At 41.7% G+C, this 12,371-nt stretch overlaps 1 pseudogene; it reads right to left on the bottom strand.

Annotated features, from left to right (window-relative positions):
- Positions 1 to 7,421: 7,421 nt before the first annotated feature.
- Positions 7,422 to 11,841, bottom strand: LOC110619519 (annotated as a pseudogene).
- Positions 11,842 to 12,371: the final 530 nt, after the last annotated feature.

Raw genomic sequence — 12,371 nt, 5'->3', positions numbered from 1 at the left:
AGCCTTACCGAACAGGTCGGGTTTCTTCGTCTGACTTCTGTGGACAAGAAGTACGACGTCGAGAAGTGTATGTTTGCCTGTAATCTTAAAGATATCCAAGATGCGGGTATTGTGCTTTGTTCAGCCGTTTTGCCTTTTCTTTATGATTTATACTAGGGATTATGCTAACCTGTTCTGATTTTATATTTTTTGCAGCTTCTGATACCGAGATGGACCAAATTAAGCCTCCGAAGAACTTAGTTCTGTCTAGGGAGAGCATGAACGCTGCGCTGGACACCCTCCGAGCTGGGCGACGCGTCTCAGAGGCTACTGAAGAAGTGGCCTGGGTTATTTCTTCCAGGATGGTTAGCCAACCTCCTGCCCTAACTTTTTCTCGAGCTCCTAAGCCGAGCTCCCGAAGTACCAAATCTTCCAGGCCATCTAGCTATAGCAGGCCGAGCTCGGCCAGTCAATCTTCCCAGGCTCCAAGATCTACGCAAGTTGTTATTCCTAGGAAGGAGGGGACTCCCCCGATCACCGCTGGGTCGGTTGAGAACATCGAGCTGGCGAGGGAGGATCTGGCTATGCCTTCCGGGGGTATTTCTGAGGAGGTGCCTGGGACACACCCTGCCGACGTTAACGCCCCCGAGGGCGAGAAAGAGACCAGCCTGGCAGGGGGAGATATTCAGGGGGCCGTTACTGAAGCTGCCCCTGTCATTGAGGGAGTAGGACCCAGTCCAGTTGATGACGAGGCCGTAGTGGAGGAGGTCGGGAGTAAGCGTCCTCCTCCTTCTGATGCACCTGCCCCTGCTCCTAAGAGATCTCGTGCTTCACAAAGGCCTGCTCCAGCCTTGCCTGTTATTGAAAAAGAGAAGGCTTTTGTGGTGCCTCTACTGTCTGCCCCAGATAACGACATCCTGAATGCAGAGGACATCACTCACTAGTCCCCGGCAAGCGTGGTAGCTGAGTTAATCCGGGAGCGGATGTTTGGCGGGGTCATGAAAGCCTCAGACCCTCGCTTGCTTGCTCTCACTGGCCTTCTGGCCAGCTCCACTCATGAGCAGGCAGCATTCCGATCTCGCCTTCGGGGGGAGCTAGGAGATATTATCAGGGAGATGCTCCTTATGGTAAGTTGTCCTTTCCGATTTCTGTCCATACTTTAGTTTTCTTCATTTCTTTGTTCTGACAGTTTTCCCTCTTTGCTAGGTGATGGGCCTCTTCACGGAGGTAAATGCTCGTGACCACGCTCTCCAGGAGTCAGTAGATCGCCGGGTCGAGGAGGCACATTTGGAGGAAAACCTATCTGCCACCAGTGACGCCCGAAGCAATCTCGCCGCAGCTCGAGAGCATTCCAAGTCCTTACAGGCAGAGCTAACATATGCCCTGGATGCTCTCAAGAGAGCGGATGAGAAGGCAGCTGAAGCAGATATTCGTTGTAAAGAAGCCCTAAAACAGCTGTCTTCTCTGGAAGAGGTCCAAAGGGAGAGAGACGAGGTTTGCCACCAATATGAGGCTTTGAAGGCAGATTCTGAGGCAGCCCAGTTCCAATACAAGGCCGTGATGGCTCAGAGGGAGGAAGTCCTGGCTCGGGTAGTGGTCCTCGAGCAGGAGCTGGTCAAGCGGGCAGAAAGTTTTAAAGACCTGACCTTGGAGGCTGAGACAACAAGACTCCAAAATCAATATCTCAGCCAAGAGGTCGAGGCTCTGAAGAAGAGATGCTCAGCCCTGCTTGAGGATGCTAAACTGGCTGAAGATAGGGTTCAGCTGGAGTGCAAGGAGCATTTAAGGGAGTATAAGGAGTCCCCCGAGCTGAAGAAGGAGATCCAACAGGCCAATGAAGCTTATCTCCAAGATTATAAGAATTCTTCTGAGTTCAGAGCCGAGATGGCTGAGGCCTGCGAGAGACGACTTGCGGAATATAAGGCTTCTGACGAAATGAAGACAGCAGTATGGAATAAGGGCTTCCGTATGTTCGTTTCGGGTTTCAATCGAGGCTTGAGGGAGGCCAGACATAACCCGTCCTTCCCATTGGCTAAACTCCGAGCTAAAGAGGAGGATTCTGATGGTGAGGACGTGATTTATAGGGAGGACGCTAGACCTTTGCCAAAAAGGGCTTCTCGAGCTGCGGTTGGACCTTCTGAGGCAGACACCGAGCTAGATGGAGAAGATGTGGAGGTCCTCAAACCTGAGGGGGACGACGTCGGGCTTCAAGAGAAGGATGTAGAGTTGGGAGAGGAAGGCACTAGGCCTCAGGGGCAGGAGGTGGTGCTTTTTGTAGGTACTGGGGGGTTTGAGCGAGGGGAGGCCAGACCTCCCGTAGACAGCAATGTAAATATAGGTAGTGTGAATGATAATGATGTAAATGTAGATGATAATGCACCCAGGCATGTAAGTCCTTTAAGGACAGTTTTTCCTTCAGTAGAGTAGATTGTAAAGCAGGTTGTATTTACTTTTCTTTTAATGATATTTGATTTTTGTGTTTGGTATTTTGAATTATTTTGATTGTTATCTATTTCTCTGGCTTTATTCATATTTGAGCTGTTCTTACCTCCTCACCGGGCTACTTATTCTGTCTAATCAGTCTAATTTGTTTAATTTCAAAGATTGGCGAAGTAAACATTTAGGAGGTGTTTAATAAATCTTATAAGGAACTGCTTATATCGTTTCTCATTTCTTGCCCCTTAGTTAATCAGGGCTGAAAGCTTTAGCAAGAGACTTAGTCTCTGACTTATAAATTTATCTATTTTACTAAGGCATTCTTATTTGTAGGCTCTTTCCGAGCTGGACTAGCCGTACCCATGAGCTCTGTTTTTAATATTGGGCTAGACTCTCGACCTACGAATTTTTATGATTCTTGAAAGGACATCCTCATTTTTCTCTTATTACTTTGTTATTATGAGCTCGGGCATACAACCTTTGTTTAATAATAATAAGTCAGATCATGTACCTTTAAAGGTGATGAGCAGGGCTGGCCTTTTTGCCTTTACTTCTGATTTGATAAGAGCTGAAGCTGGGGTCTCATCTGCTCATGTCCTTGGATTTCTCCTCGAGTTGCCCCTGTTACCTCCTCAGCATTTATTACATGAGTGGTGAGGGGGTAAATCCCTAAACTTCATTTGGAATGGCGCTGCTTTATTTTAGACGATTTTACCTCTCTGTCTGGTAATGAGCTCGGATATCTGGTCCCTCTTGAGGTGATCCGTTGTCAGTTGGTGCGGTATGGGCTGTATGCCCCACTGGGAGGGGATTTTTTTTCTTTTCGAAATGAAGTCAATACTTAATTTTAAGCCTTATACGGTGTTACATACGGGCTGTGTTTTTGCTCCAGGAGATCTGACGAGATCCTGGCCGTTTTTGCTCTGGGGAGATATTGGTGATCCCGCCGGCCGTTTTTGCTCCAGGAGATCTTACGGGATCCTGGCCTTCTACCTCCCTGAGGTCTCTATGTCTCAGTGAGGTCTTCTAATGCCAGGAGATCTTGGGGATCCTGGGCTTCTACCTCCCTGAGGTCTGTATGTCTCAGTGAGGTCTTCTACCTCCCTGAGGTCTTCTGATGCCAGGAGATCTTGGGGATCCTGGGCTTCTATCTCCCTGAGGTCTCTATGTCTCGGTTAGGTCTTCTACCTCCCTAAGGTCTCTATGTCTCAATGAGGTCTTCTGATGTCAGGAGATCTTGGGGATCCTGGGTTTCTACCTCCCTGAGGTCTCTATGTCTCAGTGAGGTCTTCTACCTCCCTGAGGTCTCTATGTCTCAGTGAGGTCTTCTGATGTCAGGAGATCTTGGGGATCCTGGGCTTTTACCTCCCTGAGGTCTCTATGTCTCAGTGAGGTCTTCTACCTCTCTGAGGTCTCTATGTCTCAGTGAGGTCTTCTGGGATCTCTTTAGGTGCTGGATATTCCAGGCGCGAGGCTCAGGGTTTCCCTACACGTTTTTTATCTGATAGACTCCCGGTCCGACCACTTTCGGTGTTTTTTCGGCCCGAAAGACATGGCCTTATAGCAGTAGGTCCCATCTTCTGTTATGAATGAGGTATTCTCCTCATCTGACCTGTCCGTTGGGATTTGGTGATCACTAGACATTGTGTCTAAGGACGACATGTACTCAGAGCCGGCCATGGAGTCGACCATTTTATTAATATCAGGGAGGGGGTAACAATCTTTGGGGTATGCTTGATTGAGGTCAATGAAGTCTATACACATCCTATATTTTCCATTGGCCTTTTTTACTAATACAAGATTTGCTATCCACTGTGGGTACATAACCTTTCTAACAAATCCAACTGCTTCCGTTCCCATTCCCAGCTAAACAATCATGTTGATGGTCCCACTGGACCCATCATTCACTGGTCCGGCTCCCGTTCTCCTCGGTGCTTGGGTTGCCAGGTTAGGCTGAGGCCTCTGTCCCTCAGGTTTCTTCACGAAGTTCTTGAGGTGTCCTCTCTTTATCAGCCTCTCGATCTTAGCAATCAATTGGTAGCAGTTGTTGGTGTCATAACCATGTGTACGATGATACTGACAGTATTTGTCAGGATTTCGCTGATCTGCTTCAGTTCTCATAGGTTTAGGCCATTGTAGGAACTCCTTGTCCTGGATGGCCATGAGCACTTCGGCTCTAGAGGCATTGAGTGGGGTCGGCTTCTCTGGAACCCACGGGGGGAGTGGATTCTGTTATGAGATCCGAGGAGGGAGGGGTCTTTGGTCCCTTCGGTCCCAGGGCTGTCTGTAGGGCTCAGGCCTTCTGCCTTGTTTTTTCTCCTGCCTTTCCGGCCTCCTTTCTTCCGGGACTTTTCCCTTATCTGTCGTTCCTTTGGCGAACCTGCTCGTCACCAAGGCATCATCCTGCCTTATATATTTTTTCGCCCTCTTCATTAGCTCTGCTAGCGAGGTAGGAGGCTTCCTGCTCAACAAGCCGAAGAACTCGGGTGAGGTCGTCCCTTTCTGCATTGCCTCCACCGCTCTGCCCTCATCCAGCTCGGGAATCTGCAAGTCCTCCACATTGAAACGGGCAACGTATTCCCTGAGCGATTCTTCCTTTCTCTGCCTAACTGTCTCCAGATAGCTCGTCTTTCTGTCTGCAGGCACCCCGGCAATGAATCGACTGATGAAGCGAGTGGCCAGATCTCTGAAACTTCTGATACTTCCGGTCTCAAGGCTGTTAAACCACGCCCGTACTGGCCCTGAGAGCGTCGTAGGGAATACCTTGCACATCAAGGCATCCGATAGAGTTTGCAGCTCCATGAAGGTTTTATAGTTCAAGACGTGCTCTCTAGGGTTTCCAGCTCCGTCGTAGGCCGTCATCGGTGGCATCACAAACTTTTTGGGGACAATCTCCTGCTGTACCCCTTTTGAAAAAGGCGAAGAGGTAGGCAGGAGAGTTTGGCTGGGGTCCTTCGCCCCCAGCTCGGCGAGGAGCTGTTCTCTCATCTTTTGCAGCTTTTGGTCTACAATCTCCTCCTCCTGTTTGGATTTCTTCTCCAGGCAATACTCCTCCTCCCACGTTTCACTTCCTGTTCTTTTTGTTGTTCTGGCAGAATAACTGTCGGCCTCATCATTCTCAATCATGTCCTTCACCCTCCGTCCATGAACCCGAGCTTCCGGTTCTTCCACTTCTCCGGCTCTTCTCTCCCCTTCTCTGGTTTCTCGGCTGATGGTTTGGGGATGGTTGAAGGTGGGTTGAGGTTCAGTGGTCCGGGGCTCTTCTACCACTGATAACACATTTATTGGGGTACTGAGGCTCCGCTGTTGCATCATCTGCCCCAGCCAGTGGGCGGTGTTTTGTAGTTGGAGGGCCATGGTTTGGAGGTCTGGGTTGGACAAGGTAGCGACGGAAGCATTCCCTACCAAGCTTGGCGAGGGGTTGAAAGGGATTAGTGTTTGGTTGTTTGGTGTTGTAGGATTAGAAAAGGAGAACTGCTGCCCCTCTTGGGCAGAGCTCAGGTCATTTGGAGTGACGTTGTCTTCGTTGTGGTTAGCCATTGTGGATCTCAGTGGGTATTATAAGAGTGGAACTCCGGCGATAAAAAGATCTCCTTCGTTCCCCACAGACGGCGCCAGTTGATGATCTGAGATCCAGAAAATGGGGTTTTACAAGGGTTCTGTAAAACTGAAAAAAGTTTAGACCTAGAGGAGAATATTTCTCTTTTTATATGTTTCCTTTTGTCCGCTAGTGACGTGTAATAGAATGTGTGTCATTGGGCCACCTGTTCCTGCTATGTTGATACGGACGTACGAGGAGATCAGATCTCCGTCCCATGCGTAACGGCCCCTGAGTCTCCCGGACGCGCATGCGGGTGGTCCCACAAGGTGGATGGGCTGAATTCCTTCCTGAGTCCGAGCTGGGCCGGGAGATAAGATTAAGACTAGACCCCGAGGGAATCTGTTAATTGGGCCGAAAGAGTTGGGCCGGCCTGGGAAAAACTTGATTGGAACCCAGTCTTTGAGCTGAGGGGCTTAGAAGCCTTTAGACTATGAGCTGTCCTAATGGGCCCGGCTTTAGACTGAGGCGAAGAAAACCAGCGGTCATCAATATTCCTCTTATATTAAGATACATCTAATTGAGTTACAACAAACTTAATGACTATTAAATTAACTTTCTAAATTCAGATGTATTCATAGATGTGAAAATTTAAATATAAGTATTTGATCTAATAATTTTAAAATTTAAGCCAACTCTTTTAAAAAATAAAAATATTCAATCCAACAATTATATATAATAATTAATAACTTAATATAATATAATCGATTATATTCTAAAATTAAATTATATTTTAATCTTTTAATTTTAATATAATTAATAGATCAATCTCATAATTTTAAAATTAAATATTTAAATTTCACCATTATCGGTACATTCAAATTAAATTTCTTCCTTTTATTTTTATCATTAAAAATTATAAAAATATTTTTATAAACTTTTTTAAATGGATAAATTACATCTTAGTTCTTGAGTATTAATATAATTAATAAATCAATTTTTATATTTTTAAAATTATTCACTTAAATCTCTTTATAATTGGTCGTTCCTCATCTATTTTGATTATTCATTATTTATTTAAAAAAAAACTTAAATTTTCATTAATTTTTATATATAATATATTATTTAACTAATTTTTAACACTTTTAATTTTCAATTTTCATTTATTAAAATATTTTAATATTTATAAATTAAAAATTTTAAAAAAATATTTATAATTTCAGTTATTTTTAAATAGATTATAATTCTTTATAAAGAGTATTTTAGGAATAGATTGTAATTTCAAAAGAAATTTGACCATCCACCAGATTTGAAATAATGTCTATGATTGATTGAAATGTAATTTTAGAGAGATTAAATACAGAGATATTTAAAATTTTAATTTTTAAAAATTAAAATATAATTTATTCTAAAATTAATAACTCAAAAAAACGAATTTCAAAAGCAAGCAGATTCCATGGTACGACGATAACCATAAATAAAAATTTTATTATTACCTTGGGAAGAATGGGACAATTTTTTCCAATGCTCATATCATACAATAAAAAAATGGAAGTGTCTATCCCCAAGGTTTACCATGGAGAAATTTTGTGCGATAAGATTTACAATGGAAACAAGTGAAAGTGCATAAACAAGTTCTTATTCGAGGTGGTCATGTGGCCTGATTGACATGAACATTGCAGCATACTGGAGTAACCGACGGTCAGTGTCGCAAGTTTCTGCCGCAGGACTCACCAGACCTCTAGTCCTCGTCCTATATCGCCGCCAAGCAATTTGTACGTTCACAGCTGCCCATGTTCGCCAATTCGATGAATAATATCTCGCAGTTCTCTTAAGCCTTTCATTAGCAAATTTGTAACGGAAGTGATCTGTGATGTAACGAAGATGTTGAGCATCAAGACCATATGCTTCTGTGGATTCTACACAAACAAATGTAGCTGACGAGGCTGGAAGCCTGTCTATAAATGGGCGGCGAAGGCACCAAGAGAGCAGCTCATCACCCAGAAACCCTCCTGGTTCAAGCACACTTGTAGCAACAATGCCTTTGCTAAGGCTTTGGCTTCTCTTTATACGCCCACGGACGATGAACACCACCCTTTGCACAGGGTCTCCTTCTCTAATTATCTGCATCACAGGCCCATGAAAATTTGTCACACACTTGCAAGGAAGTGAAATAAAGATAAACTGAATCAGGTCTGCACCTTTTCATCTTTAGAGAACACGAGGCTTAACGCGATCACAGATGTTGTCCAGAATAAGGTCCTCCAAGTTTTGGAAGAGAGGCACCTGAAGGGAACGGTGGTCAACAAGATTGATATAGAGGATTAAAGGTTTCAATGGGAATGGTCATGTCTGTTACCTGCTTGATGAGGTCTAAGCAAAGGTGTCGTTTGATATCTCTTCGGAGTCCTTCAGGCAAGTCCTTGATTAATTCCATCTCATCATCTCCTCCCATGGCTGCCCATCTTTGTCGTTCGAAATGGCGAACTCTCTGCCTCAAACGAGACGGTAACTGTCTCCGCCTCATCCACCATTCCATATCTCTGCATCTCAGCTGCATTTTCCTCTTCTTTGCCATGACCGCATGCAGAAACACCTTCATTGATTACTACCATTAGTTTGAACCAAATGATAAAAAATTGATAACAAATTCAACATGCACAAGAAATGAAACTCACCTGGATATTCCCAATCAGCAAAGTGAAGAGCAACAAGCCACTAAGCACCATGCATATACTGAATATCACTTCTAGCCAATTGCTGGTAGGTTCAAGGTCATTGCCAAAGGTGCTGCAGATTAACAAGGACAAACTCATTAACTTCGGTTCTATTTTAGTTTTCATAGACAAAGAATTGCTAGAAATGGCTTTCAGTGTTATTTTATCAAATACCTGAGAGTCATTAAACCCCAGAATATGGGATAAAGTGTCTTGACAGCCAAAGAATTACTAGAAATGACAGGAAGAGCAGTCTTATAAATTCCATATTTGAATGGCCCCGAAATATCCAAGCACATTGGCTGTCTGAGATTGGTAGTAAAGTTACCACCACATGGATTTCCAATTGTGTTTGTGGGTATCAGAAACTGATAACAAATCTCCTCTGAGCAAGACAGAAAGAGATCACACTTTGGTTTTCTTTGACACTGCTGCCTGAGGCAGGAAGCAGCTCGTTGAATAGCAAGAGCATACCAACATCCTCCAGCAATCTGTAAACAAAACATATTTCCTTTTCATCCTAGAATTTGTCACACTTAGCAAAATATTTTCAGAAAAAGAAGAGGAAGATTGATGAACATACATGAGATGCAATGAAGTAGGCAATGAGATTGAGGCCAAAACCCCACCAAATAGTGCCGAAGATATAACCGGTGACCTTCTGCATTTTTCTCATCAGGTAAATGCAGTGATACACTTTAGGGAGGAATTGGAATATGAAGATCAATATCAGCATTGTCATTATCAGCTTAATCTGCTCTTCCCTGATCAATTTGGGAAGAACTAACCAGAATACAGCCTGCAAGGACAAAATGATTAAAACAAATTGAGAACTCAGCAGACAGAGATCACCAGCTTGCCATAAAATCAACAAAAGATTTGGCTGGTGGTTTCATGGTCCAATCAACTTAAGCTAGATAAACATTAAGTAGCTTTTCTTGTTCTATAATCAGAGGATTGGAATCTGCAATCTATTATTTCACACGTTACTATTTAAAACTAATAAGTATTTAAAATTTTAGATAATTATATATTTACTTAAAATATTTATAAGTGACTCATTATTATTTAGTAAAAAAGTAATTTATAAATATATTTACTATTAAAAATAATATTAAATAATATATGTAGTAAAATTTTAAATTAAATAAAATATAAAAATTTGTTTAGTTAAATCAACTTATAAATTTATTGTTTATAAGTAATAAAATAAAAAGTTGGTTCTTTATTTTTTTTTTACTTTGATTTTTAGTTTATAAGGTGAAATTATAAATTTAAAAAATAATATAAACAAATAAATATACTTATTTTTTAAAAAATTTATAATCTAATTTGACTAATTTATTTAGTTAAAACAAATCCTCTCTTACTTTTTTTTTTTAAATTTTAAATCACTTTACTTTTTTTAAATAGTAGTTTGTTTATTAGCTTTTTAAATATATTCTGATCCAATTGCAATAAAAAAACATAGAAGTTTTAATTTAGTAAATCAACGGTATAAGTGAAAGATATGTTATAAAATATTAAATCAACTTTTTGTTTTAATTATAAGCGTCTGTCCGTTTATGGAAAATAATTGTATTTGAAAGTATTTTTCATGAAAAATTATTTTTGTACAAAATATTTTTTATGAAAAATATTTTTAATAAAATAATTTATTTTTTATTATTTAATTATAATTTCAAAAATAAAATTTATTAACAAATTTTTATTTATAAAACTTAATAAAAAATCTTAACGTATGAAAAATAATTTTATCTTTTAGAAAAATATTTTTTAAAAAAAATAATTTATTTTTTAATCAGATAAAAAATATTTTTTATTAATTAAATTTTTTAATATTTTAAATATTATAAAATATAAAAAATATTTTTCGTAAAATAAATGAAATTTAAATATATAAATAATTATAAGCAATATTGTGAAAAAATATATATCTTTAAAATAATTTAAAACAAAAAAAAAAGAAGAAAAAAGACCTTTCATCTATTCATGCAATAATCAATAGCCGAAAAGACGAGCATGTGCTTTCCTCAGTACAAAACAAATAAAGCCATACACGACATTATCACCATGCACCTATCGCTTTTCATTTGTAGCCCCTCGAAAGCCCAAACTGGCGTTGACGTGGCAAACAATGACTGGACAAGTTTAAGTATGTAGAAACATTCAGGAAAACAAAACGGAGCTCAGCAAGTTCACTGACCTGTGGGACTGGCAGTATCACAAATACATCGAACCAGAACCCTCTCACGGACCGCACGTAATGGGAGGCGATGGCACCAGTGTCCCACACCAGTTTCCCACACCCAACCACCAGTGACTCCCGCGACACGTACGCCAACCTAAACTGCAACCAAAGGTGGCACAAATGCACAGCGTCCACGCACGTCCGAAGAACGGTTACTAATGCGGCTAACCCACCGTCCATGTACAGGCACGGAGCACCACCTCTCCCAATTGACAACGCATAGAAGAACAATGGATCAATCGCAAGGGCCATTCCACGTGCTAGGAGGAACGCGCGGTTCCAATTCTGGACGCGCTTGCTACGTGGGTCAAGGACGGTTCCAAACGGGCCTGTGGGTAGGCGTGATTGGGTCCGGGATGAGGGACACTTCTTGGGGGTTGGCCGGTTCTGAATAGGGACAAGAGAAGAACCGGCGGAGGCCTCCCATTCGGGCTGATGGTCGTGGTCGCAGCTGGTGGAATGGAAGACAGGGACACCAACCTGGGTGCAGGCATAACATTCTACAGAGTTAGTAATGGGATTGTCATCGAAGTTGACATTGCTGCTCTCGTTCTGGTTGTTCCTCCTGTAGCAAAGCAGTCCAATAATCCACCTACCATGTGCAATGAAGAACTCTTAATAAAATCAATTATTATCAAACTCACTCCACAGAAGAATTTATTCAGTTAAAATAAATAAATAAAGCATATATTCATACCTTGGCAGAGAGAAGTGGAAGTTGGGGTGAGAAGGCATGATTGGAAGAGTGGAACCATGGGAGAGAAGAAGGTCGTGAAGAGGAGGAGTTTGGGGAGAGAGAGAGAGAGTTGGTGAAGCGACGAGGGGAGAATTATGAGGGGGGATTATAATAGGAAGAAGTCTGTCAAGTAGCACATGAGGAGGCGAAGTACCAGCGGCATATACAAAAAATGGTGGAGGTGGGGTTGATGTGTCTGGTGAACCCCGGCGCTGGGTCCACCATATGCACCTTCAAATGGCGAATCATGCTAGTGCATGCAGTGAGCGCTCCGTCACCCTTCAGTTTGGACCACACACCTCCTTATCTCCTAACAGTGTGTTGATGGAGTGAACCAAGGATTTACAAAATAAACATAACCTGGCACTTATCACAACACGAAATTATAAATATAAATTAATATTACTTTAAAAACCCTAATATTATCTCATAATATATATACACACAAAAGACAATTGTTTCTGTATCAGCAAGCTAAGTACGAGCAAATGGAAAGTATACCCTCGACCTCGAGTATCCTTTTCACTACGTTCCACTCTTATGGATTTTCTGCTATTACTTTCTACCAAAATTTGCAACAGAAATTCGTAACAGAGAATTGGTAATTTAAGATAAAAATATAATTAAACTTTTATAGTGAAGACAAATTCAACGATTTTTTAACCATTACAGCTGAATTTGAACGCAACAGTGATCTATACAAGTATGCATCTC

This window comes from Manihot esculenta, chromosome 1 (genome assembly GCF_001659605.2).
Source record: "Manihot esculenta cultivar AM560-2 chromosome 1, M.esculenta_v8, whole genome shotgun sequence".
Taxonomy (NCBI): Eukaryota; Viridiplantae; Streptophyta; class Magnoliopsida; order Malpighiales; family Euphorbiaceae; genus Manihot; species Manihot esculenta.
The sequence above is the reverse complement of the archived record's forward strand: the minus strand, read 5'-3'. Positions and strand labels throughout refer to the sequence as shown.